Source organism: Amblyomma americanum, chromosome 1 (assembly GCF_052857255.1).
Source record: "Amblyomma americanum isolate KBUSLIRL-KWMA chromosome 1, ASM5285725v1, whole genome shotgun sequence".
In the NCBI taxonomy this organism is placed as follows: Eukaryota; Metazoa; Arthropoda; class Arachnida; order Ixodida; family Ixodidae; genus Amblyomma; species Amblyomma americanum.
Genome location: NC_135497.1, coordinates 18,412,797 through 18,437,775, shown reverse-complemented (window position 1 = coordinate 18,437,775; position 24,979 = coordinate 18,412,797). Strand labels below are relative to the sequence as shown.

Genomic DNA, 24,979 nt, shown 5'->3' with positions numbered 1-24,979 from the left:
TTGTGTAAGCGACTGGTATCAATTCTAAAGACTCTGCTGTCTCCTTTTTTTTAGTAATAGAGGGTTTTATAATAGGAGGACCCTATCAGTTAGAGGTGTAAGGCAACAGCGGGGCACCAGTACGCATGCGCAAAACAATAACCTCAGAGGGGCGCTGTCCTGCGCACTGGCGCCCCGCTATTCCCCTATCTCCGTAACCCAAATGGTCATCGTAGTCTAAAACTCCCTATTATTATGAGAGCGTCAACCAGACGGTCGTTCAGAGTCCCATTAGAACCGCAGTAGCAAAACAGACGAGAGCATACATGCATACGCACAGAGCGCTTCCCTATTGGTGCGCCTTCTGCTCGGTTGTTCTGCTTAAGTGACACAACCCCCATTGCTATTCTTCTCGCGGCGCTAGAAGAAAAGCAGGTTAAACATTGGAGAGCTTTAGCTGATGTGGTTTGGTCTCAGATGAACTGGCACAAGCCCACAGTGGAGCATTGGCATGGCTGAGATGCAAATTCAAATGAGAGATACCCTGACGATTATATACGCCCGAGTGGGTTTCTTGCAGGGCTAGGAAGGATTGTATAGAAACAGCAATCTACAGTGGAAAGCAGCAAAAAAAATGGCGGTAGATTAACTCTGGTTATACCTGGAGTGACACGATAGATACAACTGGCCGAGTAGAACTTGCTCAGTTGAAATGTAAAGTCAGTCTTTCGCCGCTCCCTTTCGCTGGGCATTGTTTCACCATCTTCGTCCCAATTGACACGGCGCATGCGCACAGCTGTTGCAGCTCGGTTTCGCTGGCGCGCCGCGCCACCGGCAGCAGCAGCTGCTCCGCACCATGTGACTAGTCACGTGTCCGACCTCGTGACCATGTAAAGGTGGCGCCGTCGCCACCTCACGTGCCGCCACCGCAGTCACGTGCCACCGCAACGTTGAAGGCTCGAAATGCAACCACAATGTAGCTATCGCGACAAAAGATGACAGAAACTGAAATATGGATAGAAGTTTGGCGGCAATATAAGAAAGAAATGGAATTCAGATTTCTTTGAGATAGATTCATGACTCTGTGCTTCTAGAGTCGCAGGAAAGCGGAAACCAGTGTCGCATTACTTTGCTGAGACAACTCGAACTATTTAAAAGGGCACCCAGCTTGTACCTCGCTTAATAAGGCACGTTGCAGCGGGAATGAAACAAAGGCACTTCATCATTCCGTTTCAATCCACATGTAATGAAATATTGCTATTCCAGGAAACCCCATCACTTTCAACGATTAGCTTTCTCATACTGAACTGAAACTGCAACACATATTGCTCACGCTAAGGCTGACACGCACGAATTACAAAAAATAAATGAGCAAATTCCTGTTGGTTCGTCACGAGTGAACAAGTGAAGTAAATGACGCCTCTTGACTGTACCTCAACCGGAGAACACTCTTTGGTGAAAATCTCTTTAGGCGGTGTAGTCCCAACTGCTTATCATCAGTCTCTTCAGTATTTTTCTTGTACACATATATCAAGCGCTCATTTACGACACAACGATAAAAAAGCGCGAGATCCTGTCTTTGAGCACAGGGGAAAAAATTCTCCTATTAATGGACCTCGAATTCACTGCCACGGCTTTCAAGAAATATACACATAGCTGAATGTACGTTAAGCAACAATCGAACAGTACGACTGGTGGGAGATAGTCGCACAAACGGTGCGTATGTCGAACACTTACGCAACCGCCGAACACAGTCCATATAGGCATTCCAAAAAGTCTATGTGTGATTTGAGAAGCTGCACTTCGCGACAAACAAGCTGCTTGAGCAGCTATTCGAGTTCAGTTTAAACACAGAGTACACCCTGGGTTAAAAAGCATGCGTTGAAAATAACAGTTGGAAGAGCGCGGTAATTGGATAAAAAGAAAATCCGACCGCTTCCAGAAGCCATCTTGCTGCACAGGTCCGCAAGACAAAACCACGCACGAAAAAATGTACAAAGCTATAACAAAATCAGGTAGCGTCGTTCATGCACGATGCGCTCTTAAGCACGTCCGGGTCCATCGAGCAGCCGAAAGCAGCCGCAAAGTCCGCGCTGTGCCTGACCGGCTGGTTGATGCTGTCTTTGGCGGCCTTGGCATCGCTGCACCGGAAGTAGGCGTATCGGGCGTAAAAGAACTGCGCCTTGGACATGCGGAACAAGCTCCACAGCGGTCGGAGCTTGAACCAGTCGCTGGTCGGCTCCGTGGCCGCTGCTGTTTTTGCGACAGAGGACGCCGCCGTCGCTGCGACGCGAGCCGCGGTCAGCAGTCCCGTCGTGGACGCCAGCAGATCTTGCGGCTTCGCTTTGGGAACTGCCGCCAGCGACGGCAGCATGCACGCGCTGTGTTGCGAGAATCGCGGAGAGAAACGAAATGAACAGTCGCTGTAATTGCCAGTCTATTGATGGTCAAAAAGAAAGCACATGAGCTCTCTCTGCGTCCGCATTCTGTTGCTGCGGGCCCTCTTAACCGCTACTGTCGCGCAATCTGCCGCGCTTGCATGAATCTACAGGTTGCGTTAAAAGTCCCCAGGCCTGCTCTAGATCCACGCAGTGGGAAATTTATGACGCCTCCTACACTGAATCTCTGTTCTAGGCAGGAGAAGGATCATTGGTAGCTTCTTAGGCGCGTTAAGAGCCCGAATGCACTGCTCAAAAGCAGACCCTACGAGGACCCTACAAGACATAAGAACAAGGATGACAGAAAAATTTAAGGAAAGAAATGTTGCACACAATTTATCAAAGGAGGATAGACCGGTTACTGCAATAGCTTCACTTGAGCAAAGAGAGTGGGAAAGGGCAGAGAAGAAGGTTCCTAGTGGCACATCAGCAGGACCAGATGGTATTCCGATTATGTTAATAAAGAAGCTGAGACCAAAATCCAAGCAAACATTAATACAGGTAGTGAATAAAATGATAGTGGATGGGAAACTCCCCGATGAATGGCGATTAAGTAGAATGAACATGATATATGAGGGAAAGGGGGACAAAGCTGACGTAAGTAACTACCGTCCCATAACAGTGACATCTGTGGTGTACAGGGTGGTGATGCAGATTATAAAGGACAGATTGCAGGCTTGGGTGGAGAACGAGGGGATGCTAGGGTAGTTACAAAATGGGTTCCGGAAACAAAGGAGGTTGGAGGACAATCTGTTTTCATTGACACAGTGTATAGTGTTCTTGCAGCTTTGTTGCAGTGTCTGTGCTTGCGCGTGTTCGACTGTTCGTGTGTGCACGTGTTTTTGTGTCTGCCCTTCTTTTTCCTTTTGGTTGCACAATGTCCGATCTCGACATTTCGGACTTCAGCACGACACCATCGGCATCCGCTTCGGACGCAACCCAGCGCGCCAAGAAACGACCCGCCGGTCCGCGATTCATCTTCACCGTAGATGAACGCCACGTGTTTAGGAACATTATGGCGAAGTATCGCGACGTGATAGAAAACAAACGAACGGACAATACCACTAAAAAGGCAAAGGATGAAGCCTGGTCTCAGCTTTGCGAAGATTACAATAGCTTGGCCGGCACACGCACTGTGTGTGTGTAGCACAGCTACGAAAACTGTGGGATAATATGAAGTCCCGGTGGAAAAAGAAGTCTGAAGAAACGAGGGAAATCTTTCGGACAGGTGAGCGAAACAGTTTTACATTCAAAAACTGTCTCATACATTTTCCTGCATGTTCGCACGTTTCATCTTGTGACATCATTTTAATCCTAACAATTTGGCATTATTTATTAATGCGAATAAATTATATGGTTACTTTGCATCAGCAAAACGTGTGCGCGAATTCTGTCTGCACGGTTATGTCTTTCTGTGGAGATAAATATGCAAAAGTTTGAGTTAGGCAGTGCGCGAGTAGATCTTGAAGAGGGAAAAGTTTGGTTGATGAATTTTAAGTTAATTAAATTGAAATAATGAAATAAAAACTGCTGTGTTTGAAGCAGGTTTTGTGTGACCGATTCGATTAAAAACGATGTAAATGCACGACAAGGCTTACTTAGTATAAAAAACAAATTTAAAAAATGAAAAACAAGCGACTACAAAATAAAAATAAATGAAATAAAAAGTTTCAACTAAAAAAAATGAACAGAGAGAGCAAGAGAAAAAGGGAAGGCTTTCGCATTTCCGTCCTTAAGTATAAGTGCAATCTTTTTCTTATTGTGAATTTTTGTGAAAAATTGTGAAAAATCTGCGTACTACTTTTGAGCAAAACATTACTGGTGGTACTGTACTGGTTAGCGATTTTGTTTGTTTTTTTCTTTTCAAGCATTCCGTGCTGCGCACACAATGCACTTCACCTCAGTGTGTTTCACTGCACGGATTGTGCTGTAGGAGATGCACAATTAAGAATTTTGGTGCAGGTGGCGGTACCCTTGAATGCCGGCCAATGAGTCCGGCAACAGAACTGGTTGGTGCAGTCGCCGACCATATGGCGACCAGACTGCCAAATCCCTTTGACAGCGACGGGGCCCATGTCAGCGAGGCAGTGCTGTCCCTGCCACCTGCTGCATTATTGGAGGCTATGGTAAATGACAACGAACCAAGCCAAGGCGACTTTTCCAGTAAGTAAGGCTGCCCTCTTTAAATACTAGTTACAGCTGTCACGGTTCGAAGTCCAAAACCTGCGCCTGGGCTGAGAAAGACGTTTTTGGGGAGGGCTATGGATTAATTTCAACTGCAAAGGATTCTTTAACGCTCGTTTACATGCCGCATTACACGGGCGTTTACACAACTCCTCGCACCTGTCGATATGTGGGCGCAGCATCCTAGATTCAATCCGCAACTGGTGCTCGGCTATCAAGCGGCACTGCAGCAAACACTAGTTATTTTCTGCTCGTTGTATGTGCATGTGCTCAAGCAGGCGGGCCACATATTTATCACGACTTCTTGGCGGGCTCGTACTGGGTCCATTTTTCGCCATGTCACATATATGTTGAGAAGTTTGTTTTTAGATGTCTACACTAGTCGCGACCATGTAAAGCATTTGTTTTTGGTTCCCTGTTATGGTCTGAACAGCCTCTATTTATGGGCTTATTATGTTTATGGTGTGTGCATGTTGTTGCAGGCGAGGTTCCTGCACCCACATCAAGGCAGGCAGCACCGTCACCATGGCTGAACAGCAAACCACTAACTGACGAGGCACTTCCTGTTCAGGAAGAGTGCCTCAGTGCAGGCAGACCAACAGTGCTCGTGCCTGTCGTGCCGTCGTGCCAGAGCGTGTCTGAGGACATCGCACCAGCCCAAATTGCTCGCACGAGGGCAGGTGGCCCCCGTGTTGCTGCGGTGGAGCGGACACTGGCTCCTGAAGTAGCAGCCAGAATTAAGGCTATTGAAGCTGAGGACCGGCGCAAGGAAGAGTTGCACCAACTGGACCTACAACTCCGCAGGAGCCAGCTGGCCGAGCAGCGGCTCAAAAACAAAATGCAGCACAAGCTGCTTTCTCTGGATGTTGAAATCAAGAAACGGCAGCTAGAAGCACTGAAGCGGTAAATAGAGAAATAAAATTAACTTGTACATTAACTTGTACATATTTGTCTTGGAACACTTCTGTGTACAATTACCAACACTGTCGTCATTTTGATGCAGTCGTACAGTATTTGCATGTTCCTTCAGTTTCTTAAAAACAATGTTCTTTATTTAACACACTTGCACATGTATAAACAGCATAAGGAAATATAATATGGAAAAGATCAAGCAGTAAAATAGGGAAGTAGCCTAAAAGCAGCCAAAAGGAAATCTGCCGTTGGCAGAAATTGGAAGGTGCCATATTGGTTCACGAGGAAAGTGACAAAATACAAGTTGTGAAGGGTGTCACGCAGGGAGACACGTTCTCTCCAGTACTATTCGCCACGTGCTTCCAGGATATTTTCAAAGAATTCGAGAGGAAACAACTGAGGATGAAATTTAATGCGAATGCCTTAATAATCTCAGATTTTCTAAAAATATTTCACTGCTAAGTAGCTGAGAACAAACTTCCAAACATGATCGAAGACAAGCAAAGCAAGGGAAGCAGAACGGTGGGAGTAAAAATGCATATTGAGATCTTCAGTAATGTTAACACTCAGAACGGAACAGCCTCAACCGGCAGTAAAGCATTAAAGTTGTAAGGTAAACGCACCTATTTAGAGCATAGTGGCCACAGATCTGCACCACATGTGTAAACTAACTAGGAGAATAAGAATGATGGTGCAGCACATTTGCCAGGCACTCTCCAGCCATGAATGGCAGTTTACTAGTATTCCTCAACAGCCATATCTTGTGGGGCAAAGCCTATAACCTATGGGGCAGATATAGTGCAGCGAACTATGGAAAGGAAAATGATAGAAGTAGCGGTTAAAGTGCAGAATGAATGAGGGAATAAACGCGAGTTGGTAATATCCAAGCTGGAATCGAAGAAATGGGCATGGGCAGGGAATGTCATGTGAATTCAAGATGAATGTTGGGCCATTGGTAACGGAATGAATCCCAAAAGAAGGTAAGCATAGCAGAAGGCGGCAGAAAGTACGGTGGGCTGATGAGATTAGGAATTCTGCAAGAACAAGGTGGCCGCAGCTGGCACAGCACAGGGTTAATTGGAAAGATACAGGAGAGGCCTTCGTCCTCCCATGGACGAGGTTCAGCTGATGATGACGTTATATGCTATAAGAGAACCCAGTTCAAAGAAATTGACAAAAACGCTGCAAATGCCATAAATATGGCGGTTCTCTAACACCAGAAAAGTATCGTGTACATTTTTGGAGAAGGTAATTGGGACATTTAACGGAACGATCTGGCTATAAGCCCCACCCGGACACGAGAGCCATTCACTGTGTCGGCAGAAAGCTGCGGTGGCACATGAAGCTGCTGTGGTTGTACGCTGGGCTGTGGCTGCTGGATAACGGGGAGGGCCACAGCAGGTGGCTCCGGGTCCTTCCGTAGAACGGCGAGATTGTGAAGGGCGCCGCAAGCAGTTATTATAACTACTGAGCGCTCAGAGCGGTTCTGGAGGCCCATATCTAGGCATGGGAAGCGGCGCTTCCAAACTCCAAAAGCCCTCTCCACACTATTTCTCGTTTTGATGTGGGCCGCCTGATACCTGCGTGAAAGACGAGCAGTTCGAAGTAAAAATTTGTATAGATGTGCTAAATTGAAGAGCAGAGCAGTCTGCGCATTACTTTCTCAGTGGCCCCTCTGCAGCTAATAATAAAGCTGTAATTACATTTGCACGCCTCAAAAAGTAGCAAGACAGCTTCAGGGGCGTTGTCCGTCAACTGGTGGCAAATGTATACTAAATCTGAATTTTTAATTCTTGTTGAATTTGAATGAAAAAATGGGAAAAGCATGGAAAAATTATGTGTTTCAGTAACAAATAATGAAGATTCCACTCTTTGATGTAAAGTGTTTACGGAGCAGTACAGCAACAAAAGGAGATGACATTCGTAAATTTGTGCTGCCTTCAATCAAAGTAACTATGGTGCTACGTTCCCTCTAGTACTTACCTGCCCTCTGGGGTATTTGGCGGGTTGGCATCTGCCAGAGGTGTCATTAAAAATGACATGCAGGGATACCCTGCGTCTCCCAGCAGCAACCCAGGAACTCGTTTTGTCGGACCCGTGCACGGCTGTTGTCAAAAATCCTGCTGTCGTGAACTGATCCAGGCCAGCCGACGACCAAGTCATAAAATTCAAGCCTTGGCCCCGTGATTGCCTGAGGATAAAATATTATGTCTCTGTCGTGAAAATATTCTCAGGAAATGAAAATAAATTTTTGTGCCTACATGTCAGATCACTCTACTCTTCAGCAATTAATGTATATTCATAAAGCTTACGTTCTATGTTTTACAGGAAACAAGAGCCAGAAAAATTAGCACTTTCATTGAAATGGTGCAAGTTGTTTACTTTCAATGCGAGTGAAAATTTGGTGCATCATGTAACAGGAACGCTAGGTAACATTCATGGTATTTATTTTTACCCTCGGGGTCATACAGGCATTTGAAAAGGGTGCAGGAAGAATGAAATGTAAAACAAGCAATGCGAAAAACAAATTATTGCTCCTATATATACAATGTTAGCTAAGAAAGAGAAAGTAAATTTATTAGATGTGCTGGTGTTTATACAACGCGAGGCAAATATTGAGGCATAACAAAAATATTGTACAAAAAATACCTGCATCACTGATGAATTGATAGCAGTCGCTATGGACGTAAAAGGGGTTTGCGTATACGTACACGGAATAATTAAACCGGACCCTCCAATCTTGAAAAGTGATGCAGTGCAGGTTCAGCACTGCAAGAGATCGATCCTTTTTTTTTTTGGTCAATATTTACATGCACATTATTTGAAGAAGACGACAGCTAAGATGGGCAATGTGAAGAAAAGTGGCCCTCAAGTTTGTTCTATATCAACGCGCGTTAGTACAATTTAATGATACCTAGAACGCGATAGAGTTTTGCAAAAAGAAAAATGGGCTCACCTGCACATTGATCGAAAAGTAGCCTTTCCGGTTGCGGTACACGTCTCCGAGCTGCCCGCCAGGAGACTTGATTCTAATGTGGGTGCAGTCTATGCACCCAGTCACCCCAGGGAAACGGCCAAGGCGGTAGAAGTCTCTTGTGTCCGCTTGAAACTCGGCCGCAGTAGCGGGGAACTTCACAGTTCTAGGGAACAGATGTGCCGCGATCAGCGTGGATACTCGTTCCACTGCACGGCACACCGACGGTTGCGAAACATTTACCAAGTCACCGGTGACGACTTGGAATGTTCCACTTCCATAAAATCGAAGCGCAACGGCCAGCTGAAGCATCGGTGGTAGCGGGTCACCGCGATTGCTGACGCTTTTTTCCATGGGCAGGCACTTCAGGAGCTCTCGCACGGTGTCCTTGGAAAACCGGTACCGGGATAGGAACTCCCCATCGCTGAAATGCTCCAGCGGGTTTATTCTGTCCCGCAACGCCCGTCGTGGCACAACTGCAGCTTCGCTTTCGTCGGCACCGTCGTGGAACAGTTCGTCCACACGTAGCACATGTTCGGCGAACTCGGCGAGCGAGCCGGCAGCCATCTTGACACTGTTGAGGGGGGACGCTTCGGTCGAGGAGGCGTTCAAGGTAGCAACAGCGCCACCTCGAGATTTTGGAGGAAAGCGTGGAGGAGTTCCTCCGTTCGAGGGCCGGTAGGAGTGGAGGAGGGTTTAAGAAGCACGAAACCGGCTTCGAGGAGCAACTCGAGTGAAATTTCAAGTGGAGGTCTGTTTAAGAATACGGGGGTAAGACATATAGAGTCAGGTACCTTGAGATAGACACGTTGTGCGATGCGTGCGGAGAGGAGGAAGAAACGGCTGAACACTTGATACTTTTCTGTAAAGGGCTTCACCCTACAGTGGCAAGCAGCGGGTCTGATTTATCGAAGGCATTGGGTTTAAGGACAGTGAAGGGAAAGTAGATTTTAGGCGGGTAGAAGTAACCAAGCGAAGGTTATCTGACTGGTGGATAAAATCCAGAGAAGAGTAAAATTTCATGTCACTGCTAGGTGGATTGAGCCACCGCTCGATTTAATGGGTTCAGCCGTATCCATCCATCCATCCATCCATCCATCCATCCATCCATCCATCCATCCATCCATCCATCCATCCATCCATCCATCCATCCATCCATCCATCCATCCATCCATCCATCCATCCATCCATCCATCCATCCATCCATCCATCCATCCATCCATCCATCCATCCATCCATCCATCCATCCATCCATCCATCCATCCATCCATCCATCCATCCATCCATCCATCCATCCATCCATCCATCCATCCATCCATCCATCCATCCATCCATCCATCCATCCATCCATCCATCCATCCATCCATCCATCCATCCATCCATCCATCCATCCATCCATCCATCCATCCATCCATCCATCCATCCATCCATCCATCCATCCATCCATCCATCCATCCATCCATCCATCCATCCATCCATCCATCCATCCATCCATCCATCCATCCATCCATCCATCCATCCATCCATCCATCCATCCATCCATCCCTGTAGCCTGCGAACTTTTGGCGCACCCTGCATGCCCTATTCCTGTAGTACATAGCTCCGAAGAGAGAGCGCAGTCAAATATTTCCTTTAAGTGCGAACAGCATTATCAGTCACTCCCATCTTTACAACGAACTGAAAAGAAGTAAATGGGCAGGTTAAAAGAAAATGGCAATGTATGGAGCCCGAAGGAATAATTGAGTGCAAAACAGGAAACAACGGCAGCCATTAGAGGTGGCCTGAGACCGGTACCTCTAGTAGATATAGTCCAGTAAGTAAGCCTATCTAAGCCACAATTAACACGAGCGAATAACAGGGCAGCTGTATACAGGGTGTTTCACCTACGGCCTGTCATAGTTATTAAAGAGGTTTCTTGAGTTAGAAGAGCGCTTTTCGGCATAGCATAGTCAGCGGTGTATTACATCAGAATACAGCTAAGTACTAAATAGCAGGCTCGCTAACTAATCATTGTCATAATTATTTACTTTTACCTATTAACTACTACTGTTAAGCTTCATAAATATTGAGAGGCGTGTAGCTTACCGTAAGTAATATACATATCAGTTTTTAGAGCCTAGAAAATGTGGCTACCCTTGGCGCTGTGACCCAACAAATTTTGGCGGCACCGCGCCAAAATTAGATTTCCAGAAGCTTACAGGCAAAGCAACCTGTCCAGTTTTTCAACCCGTCGAAATTTGTTGGGCCACAGCGCCGAGAGTAACCGCATTTTCGAAATTCTAAAAACTGATATGGATATCACTTACGGTGAGCTACACGCCTCTAAATAACTTAGCAGATTAAAAGTTAACTATTCGACATTAGTTAACCAGCCTGCTAGTCAGCACGCCTTTGCTTTATTCTGTGGTACTACACAGATGAAAGTGCAATGCCGAATAATGGGCTCTTCAAAGTCAAAAGGTCTATTTTTAAAAATTGCGGAAAGTTTTAGGTGAAACGTAGTCGAGGGTTTGACGGCATACCGTCTGGTCAGGAATCATAGTGATGCAGTTTGCTGGTCAATGGCCAAAGTCAAAAGATTAAAAGACGTTTCGGGAGCACTACGGCTCCCTTGTTCACTATGAAGCAATCGGCGCACGGATCCGTTCTTTTGTAGCACCCAGTAGCGTTTATAATGATTAAGCATAGATAGGATCCTGTTTAATGTGCTAGACGATGTCTGTATGATAAGGGACTCAAGATTCCGCCGTGCTGATGTGTTCTTTTCTGATGTCAATATCTTTACTTGATCCCAGTTAATCCTCCGAGGTTTGAACTTCAACCAAGAGAAATTTCCCAACCCACGAAGGGTTGCCTGTGCCGTCGAAGGAGCGGTGCGACTCCTGGACCGAGACGTTCAAGACGAAGTAAGGACGAAGGCGATAGGTGTGCTGTCTCGTATGAAGAAGTCAGCAGACTACTCCCTGCCTCAAGACGAACGCAAGGCAATTCGTAGCCTACAGGCTAACGATGAAATTGCAATCCTTCCTGCGGATAAAGGCAATGTCACGGTAATCCTTGACCGCTCTTCGTACCAAGAAAAAATGGAAGCCTTGCTGCAAGACGAGAATACCTATCGCCGACAACCAAAACACCCCACGTCAAAGGTGCAGACGTCTCTTCAGAAAATGCATGCAGAGATCTTCGAGGGCCTTCCACCAACCGTGAAACGCCTCTAGTATCAGCTGCTTTGTACGAACGGCTCGGCACCCGCCATATACGGGCTTCCAAAGGTTCATAAAGAACGCACCCCTCTACGCCCAATAGTATACTTCAGGAGGTCTCCTGTACACTCTCTGTCGCAGTACCTTCACGGTGTTATGGGTTGGAAAGAAAGAAACGAACGTCAAGAACTCGTCCGATTTCATCGACAAGGTAAAAGCCATTGTCCCTGAAGACAACGACATGCTCGTGTCTTTCGTCGTCTGCTCACTGTTCACCAGCGTACCTGTCAATCTGGCCGTTGAAGCTTGCAGGCAACGTCTCGAAGATGAGGGCTCAAGGCAAGATCGGACCCCTTTCGACGCAGCAGAGCTTTACGAGCTATTGCGCTTCTGTCCCGCTAACACCTATTTTACATATAATGGCACCTTTTACCAACAGACCTTCGGCACAGCAATGGGAGCAGCAATCTCGGTGACAGCGGCGAACATCACGATGGAAGTCATCGAAAACAAAGCCCTAACCACTTTCCAGCCGCGACCAAAAATATTTCTAAGGTATGTGGACGACTGTTTGTGTCCTAGAGCTCAAGCACATGGCCTTTTTTCTGGACCACCTGAACTCCATTGAATCCTCAATCAAGTACACTTTTGAGGAAGAAACCGACGGCTGCCTCCCATTCCTGGATACAACGGTAACGCGTATTCCGACTGGCCTTGTATTTAATGTTTACCGCGAACCTACGCACACTGAAAGATATTTACATTTCAATTATGTTAACCCAGTAGCTCACAAACGGTCTGTGGTTGTCTCCCTGATCAACCGTGCGAGACAGGTCTGCAGTCAAGATGCCAATCTAAAGAGCAAAATGAAAAGAATAGAGTCTGATCTTCGAGGAAACGACTACCCTCTTTACTTCATCAGGAACACCGAAACAAGAATGCCAGCGAATCAACCTGCCTCCGAAGAACGCGAGAGCACAGAAAAACCAAAAGAAAAACGAGCTGCTGTCCCATACGTAGCGGGAATTAGCGAAGCGCTTGCACGTATTTTCCGCAAGCATGGCGTCAACATCGCACACGTCCCCGCTGGCAAGGTACGAACAGAACTGGTGAATGTGAAGGACAAGCTCCCTCGTGAAAGATTTCCAGGTGTTGTGTATGATGTTGACTGCGCCGATTGCTCATGAATATATATCGGTGAAACAAAGGACTTCAGGAGACGCCTGAGAGAGCACCAGAACGATGTCCGAAACCAGAAAGCAGCATCTAACGCCATCGCCGATCATGTGCAAGAATCCGGCCACGAGATTAGCTGGGATCAAGTAAAGATATTGACAACAGAAAAGAACACATCAGCACGGCACAATCTTGAGTCCCTTATCATACAGACATCGTCTAACACATTAAACAGGAACGACGGAACTCTACATCCAATCTATGCTAAATCATTAAAAACGCTACTGGTTGCTACAAAAGAACGGATCCGTGCGCCGATTGCTTCATAGTGAACAAAGGAGCCGTAGTGCTCCCGAAACGCCTTTTCATCTTTTGACTTTGGCCAGTGACCAACAATCTGCATCGCTTTAGATGAAACACCCTATATATATCATGCTTTAATTTCGTCAGTTTTTTTTCTCCCCCAGTGGGCGAGTTTCCAGCCATACCTTTGGTTATTCAAAGCCGCTTTCGTCCGGCTTTTCCACAATCTACTCTTGAAGATCTCGGTCCAGAGCACAGAAGCAATGGATGTCGCAACCGCGGGCAGATCGGCGAGCAGCGTGTCGCCTGTCCCAGAGCTCAGCAGGCCGTACGCGGACGCCGACATGTAGACGGTCGTAGCGTTTACAAACTTCATGTGGTTAAGGATCGTGCCTTTTGCGTCGTCTTTCAGCCGCGGCATTCCCAGGAACCACTTTTGTTGTTTGACGTCGAAGTCGAAACTCTTCGCTCGGAAATAGTTGCGGACGAACCCGTGTGCAGGATTGTCGAGAACACAGACTCCATTCACAACGAGATCGGCGGGAAGCAAGAGGGACACGTTCTTAATGAAGCCCTCGAAGAGCTCTGTGTCGTTACCAGCTGCCATGGCTCGGCGAAGGGGCTGGTGGTGAAGGAGCGCTCGCCGCGTCGTTTCGAAGGTGGCGCGAAGGCGGTGGTTTTTGGCAGGACTCGTCAGGGCGGCGACGTGGGCGCCGCGCCAGAGTTTGACGCTTCTGGACGCGTGTAAGTTGCAGATCTGCCAGCTGCGTGGCGTGGGCGAGTGAAGCACACTGTCCACTTGGAGTGCGTTCATGGTGTGGAGGGTGACCGCCGTCAGCATGTAGCACAGTGACAGCGGCTGCTTGGAGACGTCCCAAAGGAATCGGATATCGCTGAGAAGGCGCTCCTTGGAGACAGGGAACGTGGTTTTAAGAGAAATTTTGTTTGTGAAGAACTCCTTGAAGACGGCTTCAACCTGTGCGACATCCAAACCTCCAAAGGCGCCGCTGAGTTCTTCCGCGGTCACTTCATTCAGGTCGACCCACACATCGACTTCCGTAAGTTGTAGTTCAAAGGCGGCCAACTCGTCGCTCGTGTAGTTGGTGCGCAAATGAGCGTTGACGCGTGAAAGAGCCACACTGTAACAGATGTCACGACAGGGGCGCTGCTCGTCGCCGATGCGAGGGTACTTCCTTTCAAATATGAACACGGTTTCCGGGAAATAGTTGACTTTGAAAAAGAAGCTCAGTTTGTATCGCATGGTCACGTTTAGGGCGAAACGCAGCAGGTCGGTGCGACTCATTGCACCCTTGGAGCCGGCAATGCGCAGGATGGTGGACGTGATGTCACTTAACCGCAGGTCTTGTTGCCACACCTCCTTGAGGCAGGAAGTGTAGAAACCATGAAGCGCTCTGGCAGCTGGTGAACCGTAGAACGTGGTGCCTTTAATGAGTTTCCAGTTATTTTCGCCTGGTGGGGGAAAAATGAGATGGAAAAATAATTTTGAACTCTTTCCGTCTAATACTTCATCATAATTGATAGCACTTTCAAACGGTGCTCATATATAAGGAAAGTGTCGAAATTCACTTTGCTAAAGACCTTGTTATCTTAGCGCTAATATTATTGTTAGGTACGCTCGCCAAGAAGAGCGAGGTGTGAAGGCCTTCAGACGACACAGAACGGGAGTATTATGTCAGAATAGACTCATAGGGTAGGGTGATAAGATATGTCGCTTGTACCTAAAACAACACTTTCATAAGCCAGAATGGTGCGTAAAAGTGATGTACATGTGGCGCCGTCACTTGAGGATTCGTGCAGCGGCGACGAGTGATGTATTCTTGAGAGAACGATATTTCGTCATTTCGATGTGCTATCACCGTCAAAATACGAGGGAACCAGCCTGGCGAGCACCGCCGAAAGTGCAAATGGTCTCGTAATTAAAACAGCGCACAACACTCGAGGAAGAAAAAAGGTTAGTCGCAAACAAGAATAGCTTTCGCCTCGCATTATGTTCCCTCAGGTTGTGTGTAACCGTTGTACGAAGCAAGTTCATAACCGCAAGCTCGTGGCCAGTAAATTCAGTTTCGTTCTCGCTTCAGCCGTCGAATCTGCTGCCTTGTGCAGGCTGCGGGCGTTAAGCAATTGCAACCTGCTAGCTCCCTCATTTAGGTACGCGTAAAACTGTGATGTGCAATGCACTCTAAACAGAAAGGACTGAAAAGGTGAGTAACCTGTCCTCTATAGTGCACTGCCTTTTAAAAGAGGGAGTGCGTAAGAGGACAGCTTATTTTCTTTTTACTCTCACATAGGCGCCTTTCTGTTTACAGCGTGCAAGCGCCATGTTTTATCAACAGGAGAAAGGCAAACATGTTTTAGCTGTGGTGAAAGACGTCTCAGAAGTACTACATGCCTGCACAAAGAACTCTCATTTGTCTCAGCAAAGAAAAAAGTTTCAGCGTGGGTCATCATGCATATAGGCGCCGGCCCGAAAGACGGGATTTTCGCGAGAAAACTGTTCAACGAGATGATTCGTCTTCGTCAAGATTTGGCGTGCGTTTTCTGCCGGCAGCTGTAGAGCCAGCAGGCACCAAAGTCCTGTTGGGCGGGACGTATCCTGATTCTTTGCCGCTTACAAACCAGAGGAAGCAATCCACGAACACAGAAATAACAACTACCCCAGCAGTGTCAATCACAAGAATTGTCTACCATAATACTAAGTAGTTAATTAACAAAACACGCACTAATCGACAGTGTAGTGCACCACTTGATGCGAAATGTGCGTGAGTTTTTTCACCGAGATGGGGTATTGAATTAATGCGTCAGAGCGCAACAGCTGCTTCCACGCTTTTGAGGATCCCTCGAAGCTTACGTGAACACTTCACGACAGCATACAAGGCACAGAAGGCCACACTCGCGCAGTATCGTCGCCGATGGATGCATGCCTGAGGGAGATCAGCAGCGCGCCGACGGCCCAGCAATGAGCCAACCGGGATAAACACATGCTGTCGAACGTCTACTCGGTTTAACTACAATAAACCGCAGTCACTTTTTCCAGGCAGTGAAGGCTGTGGCAGTCTTCTACTGCTGGGCTTGCAATAAAATGCCTGATCACTGTGACTCTGTAAGTTCTTTCAAAACTTTTGAGAGGCCAACTTTTCAGAGTGTCGAGAAGCTATGTGGTGGAGGGCGGGGGGGGCGGGGGGGAGGCACATTGTGAGATGTCCTTATAAAACAGATCCTAAAATTTTTAACGCACAACTCACATACTTAATATTGAAGAGGCTCTCGATCTGTCGTATCTATTATTTAATTTAAAAGCTCCGTATCCCTCAGGGCCTCGTTAATTCTACGAAGCTTTCGCAATTTTCTTCTCCGTGAGGGGAGCCAGATACTTTCAAAATCGACAGTGGCGCACAGCGGAAGACTTGACAGCGGTGACGGGTACGCATGCAGGTCTCACCAGCGTGTCCTTGGCGACGCCTCGCTGCACGATGCCAAGCTTGATGGCGTTATTGCAGACGTACGCGAAGAAGTCGTCGCAGGGTGGCACCGCGTTGTCGATGACGGCGAACAACTGGGCTGCCTCCTGAGGGCAGCAGAACGGCGCCTGGGTGGCGTTTACCCTGCGATGTTCGGACGGCTCTCCGACCACCAGCCAAACCAGCGTGCTCACCAGCGCCACCGCAGACGCCACGCAGAGGAATCCACCGAAGGTGCAGATCGCTTTCACCCGCTCGCTCCGAAACAACGATGGCAGGGTATTGGTGGGAGGGCTGACCAGCGGAGACCTTATTCTGCCGTTCAGTCTGGGGTGTTCCATCTCGTTCTTCTTCTTCTACAAATATGGCGCGAGGGCACAGAGGCTCGAAGTGGCGAGAACTTCATCTTTTGTCCCGATAACGTAAGCTCGTGGCACCGACTGCCTGCGCGCTTGGCGTCGTTCTGTTCCAAGAATAAGCACCAACTGGTTAAAATTTCCATCCCACTGTGATGCCTACTAGAGTTTGCAAACTTAGAATCCTTCCTGAACTCTGGTGTTGTTTGAAGCACTTCGTTGTGCTCTGGCAACTGTGAACGTTAAAGCAAACTGAGCAGCGCTGCAGCCACATGTGAGTTGCTCATGCCGCCAGACGTGTATTAAAACTGGAGGAACTGCACGTCGCTCGTCCCGTCGATGCCTTCGTGAGAGTTTGACAGTCTCTGGCTTTCGAGCCGTGTTTAAGGAGTAACAGCAATTTCTTATAACCAGTATTTCTCAAAAATGGCCACCAGATGAATATAGTCGACAGTTCTTGTAACTAGGCTCGTTCGCATGTTCCCGAAATGTTGTGCTTGTTGAAATCGATTATACTGCAAGAGAATTTGTCCCGCCAGGACCGCAGCTGTTGCCCGATGGAGCTGGATGTAGTCCAGCGCTATAAATGAAGCCGTACCAATAACAATATGCCTCTAGTACTAATTGGCGTGAATAGCTGTTTCTATATGACCACTTGTCAACCCTCCTCCCCCACCCCCTTCTTATGTGATCTTCCTCACGGGAACTTTAAGGCAACAATAAATGATGACGACGATTATGGTAAAATTTCTGGTCGCTGTCGACAGCATTATGCATGTCCCGCCATTTTAATCACGACTGCCAGGTTTAAATTGTTTTCGATGTATATATAGCACACATTGAGCTGGATCCCATGTGTTTTCTCTGCACCGATATAAGAGATTACGCGTGTTTCAGCTCACCAGATTTCACATCCAGGAGCTGTACACAAACATTGTTTATATTAGACGGCATTCACAACCGTTGCGATGGTTCTGGGAATTCTACAGCGCAAGGGAAGGGACCATACATAGATCACGATTCGAATCCCATGACTATAATTAATGTAATGTCAAGCTACTTAAAGCTTGAACGTGTTAGTCTGTGTATAATAGAGGTCAATGCGTTTTAGGAAAGTGTTGTCCGAAGCTACAAACAGGCCTCCCGTTTCATTCATGCTTTTTCCTTTACTATCATTTTTATTATAGCAGCAACATGTTCCTTATATGGAGATTGAATTCGGCCACCTGGTGCACGTTCATAAAGAGAGGAGGGGGAGAGGTATGTCGTAGTTTAAATATTCCCCAGTTGATCGCTCTGCCCTCCCCCCCCCAAAAAACCCCAATTACCTCTATATATGTCCGTGTACCAACTGGATACCCCCCCCCCCCCCCACCCTGTCTAGAGGTTTAGAGGTTTAGAGGTTGAGGTTGTTCAAGCTACTGATGCGGTTAGCCTTGCGGATTCTGCCGGAAATTGCTCGACCGTAGCGACACTTCGGTGCTAAATAAGGCCCACAAATCAGGCACATGCCTGACACGTGACTGATCTACATAGCCTAGGACGTAGTCTTTAGGGCTTCTGTGCGATCTGCATAACTTCCACATTTCCTAGGACCAGCTAGATTATTGAATAGGTAGTGTGTTTATAAGGGCTGCCAAGCGGGTGGTGGTCACTAGGATATCGGCGAGGACCGGGAAGGAGTTGGCATGCACAGAATTGTCTCATTCACGAAGAGCGTGAGGAACCTGCTTTTGGTTTCATGATGATATCAGGTAAGGTGTATTTGCCGGGGCTGCTTTTTCATCTTCACGTCGAACTAAAAGGCCGAAGCCTGATCCCCATGTGATCGAGGAAATGAAAATTTATTTGTGTGTTTTTCGGGAAAAATAATGACGCAGTAACTGTCACACATACCTCGGTGGACACCCGAACCGCGCCGTAAGGGGAAAGGGTAAAGAGGAGGTAAAGAAGAAAGAGAGAGAGATGTCGTAGTGGAGGGCTCTGGATTAATTTCGACCACCTGGGGATGTTTAACGTGCACTGACATCCCACAGCACACGGGCGCCTTTTCGCATTTAATAATAATAATAATAATTGGTTTTGGGGGAAAGGAAATGGCGCAGTATCTGTCTCATATATCGTTGGACACCTGAACCGCGCCGTAAGGGAAGCGTAAAAGAGGGAGTAAAATTTCCCCTCCATCGAAACGCGGCCGCCGTGGTCGGGTTCGTACCCGGGTACTCCGGTTCAGTAGACGAACGCCTTAACCACTGAGCTATGGAGGTCAAAGAATTACTTCATGAAAGGAACATATTTAAGAACGAAGTTTTCACATCCTCACACGCATTGTCAAGTGCTGCTAACCTCATATCTAGAACGGCAATCGCCGCATATGTTTTACGAAAACTTTCCCCATTCTTTAATCAGGTAAATGAACAATTGAACAGATGTATCCGTGGATTAGCACAAACCCTATGCTGTAATAAACGCTACAGCAACAGCACTCGGACTGGTCGATGCGTTCATGCACTACCAATTTATTTGTCCAAAGTTAATGGTACCGAACATACTCCCCGATAAAAAAATCAAACAAAACTTAAGGTGCGGTTGCCCTGGCAACTTGGAATTTATTGTGAAACAAAACATCTCGCAGGAGCGCAATTCATATTGACACGTGTATTTATCTTTATCGGGCGGCCACGTTTCGCCGCCTAACAAGTGTTTTCGCAAAGCGCGGGACGCGCCTGCATCTATCCGAAGTTTCTGGCAAGTCATTGATGCTTCTATTCGCTGTCTGTTGTAGACGAACCTTATGTTATCTGATTTCATCGCCTGACGCGAATGGTGTAAAACTTTGTGGAACGCACGCGGGACAAAACGATTAGTCGGGAACATTCGACGACTGCTATATGACAGCAGACGCGCTTGACCCGCGGATCAGATTTTCGACGATCGCCGACCGTGTTTGCCGCTACCGTTGTGCTTAAGTGTAGCCTCTTTGGTGGGCACAGGTTCGCCCAATAGAAGTTAGTTTTCTCTTTCACAGTATTGCTACTGTGTTCTTCAACGTCACCTCCACGTGACATCTGGTGGATGTGCTTCTTTGTTTTTGGTCATGTACCGGACGCCCCCGACGCAGCCGTAATCCGGCGCCAAGACCTAACTGCAACGCCAGACAAAGAGCCACCGACCTCGACGTGCTTCTCGACGGCCACGCAATTACCGCCTTAGTGTACACAGGGGCTGATTACTCCGTAATGAGTGGACACATCGCCGCCCAGTTGAAGAAAGTTAAGACCGCATGGGAAGGGCCTCAAATTCAGACCGCTGAAGGACACCTCATCACGCCCACTGGAATCTGCACGGCAAGAATGACCATTCATGACCGCATTTACCCTGCCACCTTCGTTATCCTCCAACAGTGTTCACAAGACGTCATTCTCGGTATGGACTTCCTGAACCAACACGGCGCAATCATCGACCTGAAGTCGAAGTCAATAACGGTGTCGGAAGATAAACCGATACCGCCGGAGAGCCCTCGTAGTCACCACGCCTTGAGTGTGCTCGAAGATCAAGTGGGCATCCCGCCTCGCTCCAGCATTGTTATATCGGTCGGCACCGAAATACCCGCAGAAGGCAGCTGCCACCGCACGGTTCCCGCAGCCCATCGACAAGAAGGCAGTGCGTAGATTTCTTGGCATGTGTGCCTACTACAGGCGATTTGTCAAGGACTTTTCACGCATCGCTGAGCCGCTGACAAAGCTAACTAAATGTGACGTCGAGTTCAAGTGGGAAACGCCGCAGGCCGACGCATTTCAAGAACTCGAACGATGCATGCAGTCGCCGCCCGTACTTGCGCACTTCGACGAGCACGCCGATACCGAAATCCACACTGACGCCAGTAGCTTAGACCTCGGTGCCGTCCTAGTCCAGCGAAAAGATGGGCATGAACACGTGATAGCTTACGCTAGCGGGTCGTTATCAAAAGCGGAAGGCAATTATTCTACAACCGAAAAGGAATGCCTCGTCATCGTTTGGGCCACAGCGAAATTTCGCCCTTACCTATATGGCAGGCCATTCAAAGTGGTCAGCGACCATAACGCATTGTGTTGGCTAGCTAACTTAAAGGACCCTTCAGGACGGCTGGCACGGTGGAGCCTCAGACTACAAGAATACGACATCACTGTAACCTACAAGTCCGGACGAAAACACTCAGATGCCGATTGCCTATCACGCGCCCCCATTGACCCGCCGCCGCAAGATGACGAGGATGACGACGCCTACCTTGGAATATTAAGCGCAGAAGACTTCGCCGAACAGCAATGAGGAGACCCGGAGCTAAAAGCCCTAGTCGATTATTTGGAAGGGCACACCGACGTTGTCCCTAGGGCATTTAAGCGTGGATTGTCTTCGTTCACGCTTCAAAACAACCTACTCGTGAAAAACTTCTCACCAGACCGCGCCAACTATCTTCTTGTTGTTCCGTCGGCGCTGCGTCCAGAAGTACTGCACGCCCTACATGACGATCCGACAGCTGGGCACCTCGGTTTCTCCCGGACGCTATCAAGGATCCAATATATTACTGGCCGCACCTAACCGCCTATGTCGCCCGTTACGTCAAGACATGCCGAGACTGTCAGCGACGCAAAACACTACCGACAAGGCCAGCGGGATTACTACAGCCGATCAAGCCTCCTTACCGACCTCCTCAGCAGATCGGAATGGGCTTGTTGGGACCGTTTCCGACATCAACTTCCGGAAATAAGTGGATCGTCGTGGCGACTGACTATCTCACCCGCTTCGCAGAAACAAAAGCTCTGCCGAAAGGCAGCGCAGCCGAAGTGGCGAAATGTTTCGTCGAGAACATCCTGCTGCGACATGGTGCTCCAGAAGTCCTCATCACCGACAGAGGAACTGCTTTTACAGCAGAGCTCACGCAAGCCATTCTGCATTACAGCCAGACAAGTCACAGGAGGACAACTGCCTACCATCCGCAGACGAATGGTCTCACAGAGCGCCTGAACAAGACCCTCGCCGACATGCTAGCAATGTACGTCGACGTCGAGCACAAGACATGGGATGCGGTCCTGCCGTATGTAACATTCGCTTACAACACGGCGGTGCAAGAAACAACACAGATCACGCCATTTAAGCTGGTTTACGGCAGGAACCCGACGACGACGCTCGACGCCATGCTGCCGCACGTCACTGACGAGGAAAATGTTGACGTCGCTACCTATCTCCAGCGCGCCGAAGAAGCTCGACAGCTGGCCCGCCGACGGATCAAGAACCAGCAGCGTGCCGACAGCCGACACTACAACCTGCGACGACGCTTCGTCGAGTACCAGCCCGGCGACTGTGTTTGGGTATGGACCCCGATACGCTTACGAGGACTGAGTGAGAAACTATTGCGACGCTATTTCGGAACTTACAAGGTCATTCGACGTATTGGCTCACTGGACTATGAGGTCGTGCCAGACGGCATTTCGCATTCACAGCGGCGCCGCGCACAATCTGAAGTGGTCCACGTGGTGCGCCTTAAACCCTTTTACGGACGCTGAAGAACTTCCTCATTTTTGTTGTTTCCTTTGCTACGAGCGCTTTTCTTTATTTCGTTTGTTTGCAGCATCGGGTCCATGCTTTTCAAGAGGGGGGTAATGACACGTGTCTTTGTCGTTATCGGGCGACCACGTTTCGCTGCATAACAAGTGTTATCGCACAGCGCGGGACGCGCCTGCATCTATCCGAAGTTTCTGGCAAGTCATCGATGCTTCTATTCGCTGTCTGTTGCAGACGAACCTTATGTTATCTGATTTCATCGCGTGACGCGAAAGGTGTAGAACTTTGTGTAAGGCACGCGGGACCCAACGATTAGTGTGGAACATTCGACGACTGCTATATGACAGCCGACGCGCTTGACCCGCAGATCAGATTTTCAACGATCGCCGACTGTGTTCGCCGCTACCGTTGTGCTGTAAGTGTAGCCTCTTTGGTGGGCACAGGTTCGCCCAATAAAAGTTAGTTTTGTCTTTCACAGTATTGCTACTGTGTCCTTCAACGTCACCACCACGTGACGATATGAACGTGCGCACCGTCGCCATAGACTGCAACGGCACCTTTGATGCCAAGCCTTTCCTGCTATAGCAGTGAACAGTGGCAGAAGTGAGCGAATTTTGAAAGATACTGCTGCGGATGATACAGGTGTAGGAACATTTTGCTCACACTAACATGCGCACCGCTCACACGGCTTGCTTTGACTACCACCCAACCTCCTCGTCGGTAGATACCTTCTCCTGACAGCTGTCTTTTATGTTGGACCAGCATCTATTTCTGTCAACGTGAAAAGGGCCGCAGACTTGTTCCTCAGGATTTTGCAGTTCGTTCAGACAGAAACCGGCGTTAATATAGGTGTCTTCACAAAAATAAAATAAAATTGCTCCGAATAAGCGGTATTTGCACGTACTGCTCCGAATAAGAGGAATTTGGCTTCCACATGGCAAGCGCCCACTGGTCCCATGCCCTAAGACGGAAGAAGAAAAGTCCCCCTCGCGGACTCTCCTCTTTTTCCTCTCGTGATTAATGATCTAGTTCTATCTGGAACGCATCATGAAGTAACTTAAACATATGTTCGACATAATAGTTTCGAGGAATATGGATGAGTTAGCTGCTGTAGTGCTATCAACGTGTTCCACATAAGTGCCACTGGAAAAGAGGAGAAAGAACATGCAGAAGTGTGTGTTCCACGTATGAAACTTAAACAACCTGACTCGTTCAAGATCAAATATATGAAACAGATGTTTTAACTTGAACTTACGTGGAAGCGCAGACATTTGCGCCGAACCGAGGTTAAGAGTGTAGAATCCCGTGCACCTGTTTTCCCGTCTGATGCTACTCGGATTGACAAAATACCTGAGTAACCGCCAGGTTTTGGCTGTTTAGTACAATGCAGATTTGAGCCCACTTGCTGCGTGGTAAGTTTTCCGTGTGCGCTTGAGCTTTGAACTGGCTTGCTTGGTTTTTCTTGAGCTTTCTATTGCTTTTGAGATCTCCATCATTTGGTGAGGCCACAGCGGGCTTCCCCGTGGGTGCATGTACCTCCGGTGTCCTGTGCACGGAGCACTTGTATTGCTTTTTGACGTCAGTGATTCTGGTCTTTTTGCAGTTAGAGGTGAGACAATTTGTCTGGATTTCCAATAAGTAGTGGTGACTGCCGTGTCTAAACTCCTGTTGGCCCTCTCCGATGCTGCAAAGGTTGCCATGACAGCCAAGTCTGGGCAGACGCTGTTGCCGAGCCCCGTGGGGAACCTACATCTAAGTCTCAGTGAGCTCGTTTCCCTTTCTGGTGCTTGTGCCCGTAACCCCACGCTTGGTGAGGTGCACTGAAGTCTCCGGCAAAAATAATCCCATCGCCTTTTGCACACTTCTCTGGGGAGGATTTTATTTTTCTATTTGTATTCTGGTTCCCGTTTATACGTTTGGTATAAAAACGCTGTTTCGTTTCAGATTTATCTCTACCAGTACGGTCTCTCTATTACTTTTCCTTGTCTGGTGCTGGATAACTTCTATATTCCTACTGCTTATCGTGGCTGTTCGTTTGAGCCAGTCGTCCACAAAGGTTTCGTATCCGGGGCTCCCGTGTATCGTGTGTGTCTCTCGCAGCAAGATGATCTCATTGGTCTTCCCTTGCCCGATATGTATGCAGAAGTCCTCTTGTTGCTGTAGCCCCTGGAGTTCTTTTTCCCCACACAGCTGTCCTTGTTTATATGTGGGTTAAGACTGCTATTTGGATCTGCCATTACTGTTCTCTGGTTGACCAGTGTCCCTGCAATACGCCTAGGGTTTATGTAGATTTGTCGCCCCGGTTCGTTAGTATTTTTTTCCTGGCTTCCCCATCCAGCCTGGCCAGTATTTCCTCAATTTCTATCTGCCCAGCCTCATTGGCTACAAAATTGGCTGCGATTTCCTCTTCTTCGGCCTTACATGCTACTTACGT

At 48.0% G+C, this 24,979-nt stretch overlaps 1 protein-coding gene and 1 pseudogene across 1 annotated transcript in view; one reads left to right on the top strand and one right to left on the bottom strand.

Annotated features, from left to right (window-relative positions):
- LOC144131005 (uncharacterized) overlaps nt 1-24,979 on the bottom strand; it is a 303,799-nt gene that overhangs the window by 63,778 nt on the left and 215,042 nt on the right. The window lies entirely within an intron of this gene.
- LOC144119526 (uncharacterized) lies at nt 3,215-5,508 on the top strand (annotated as a pseudogene).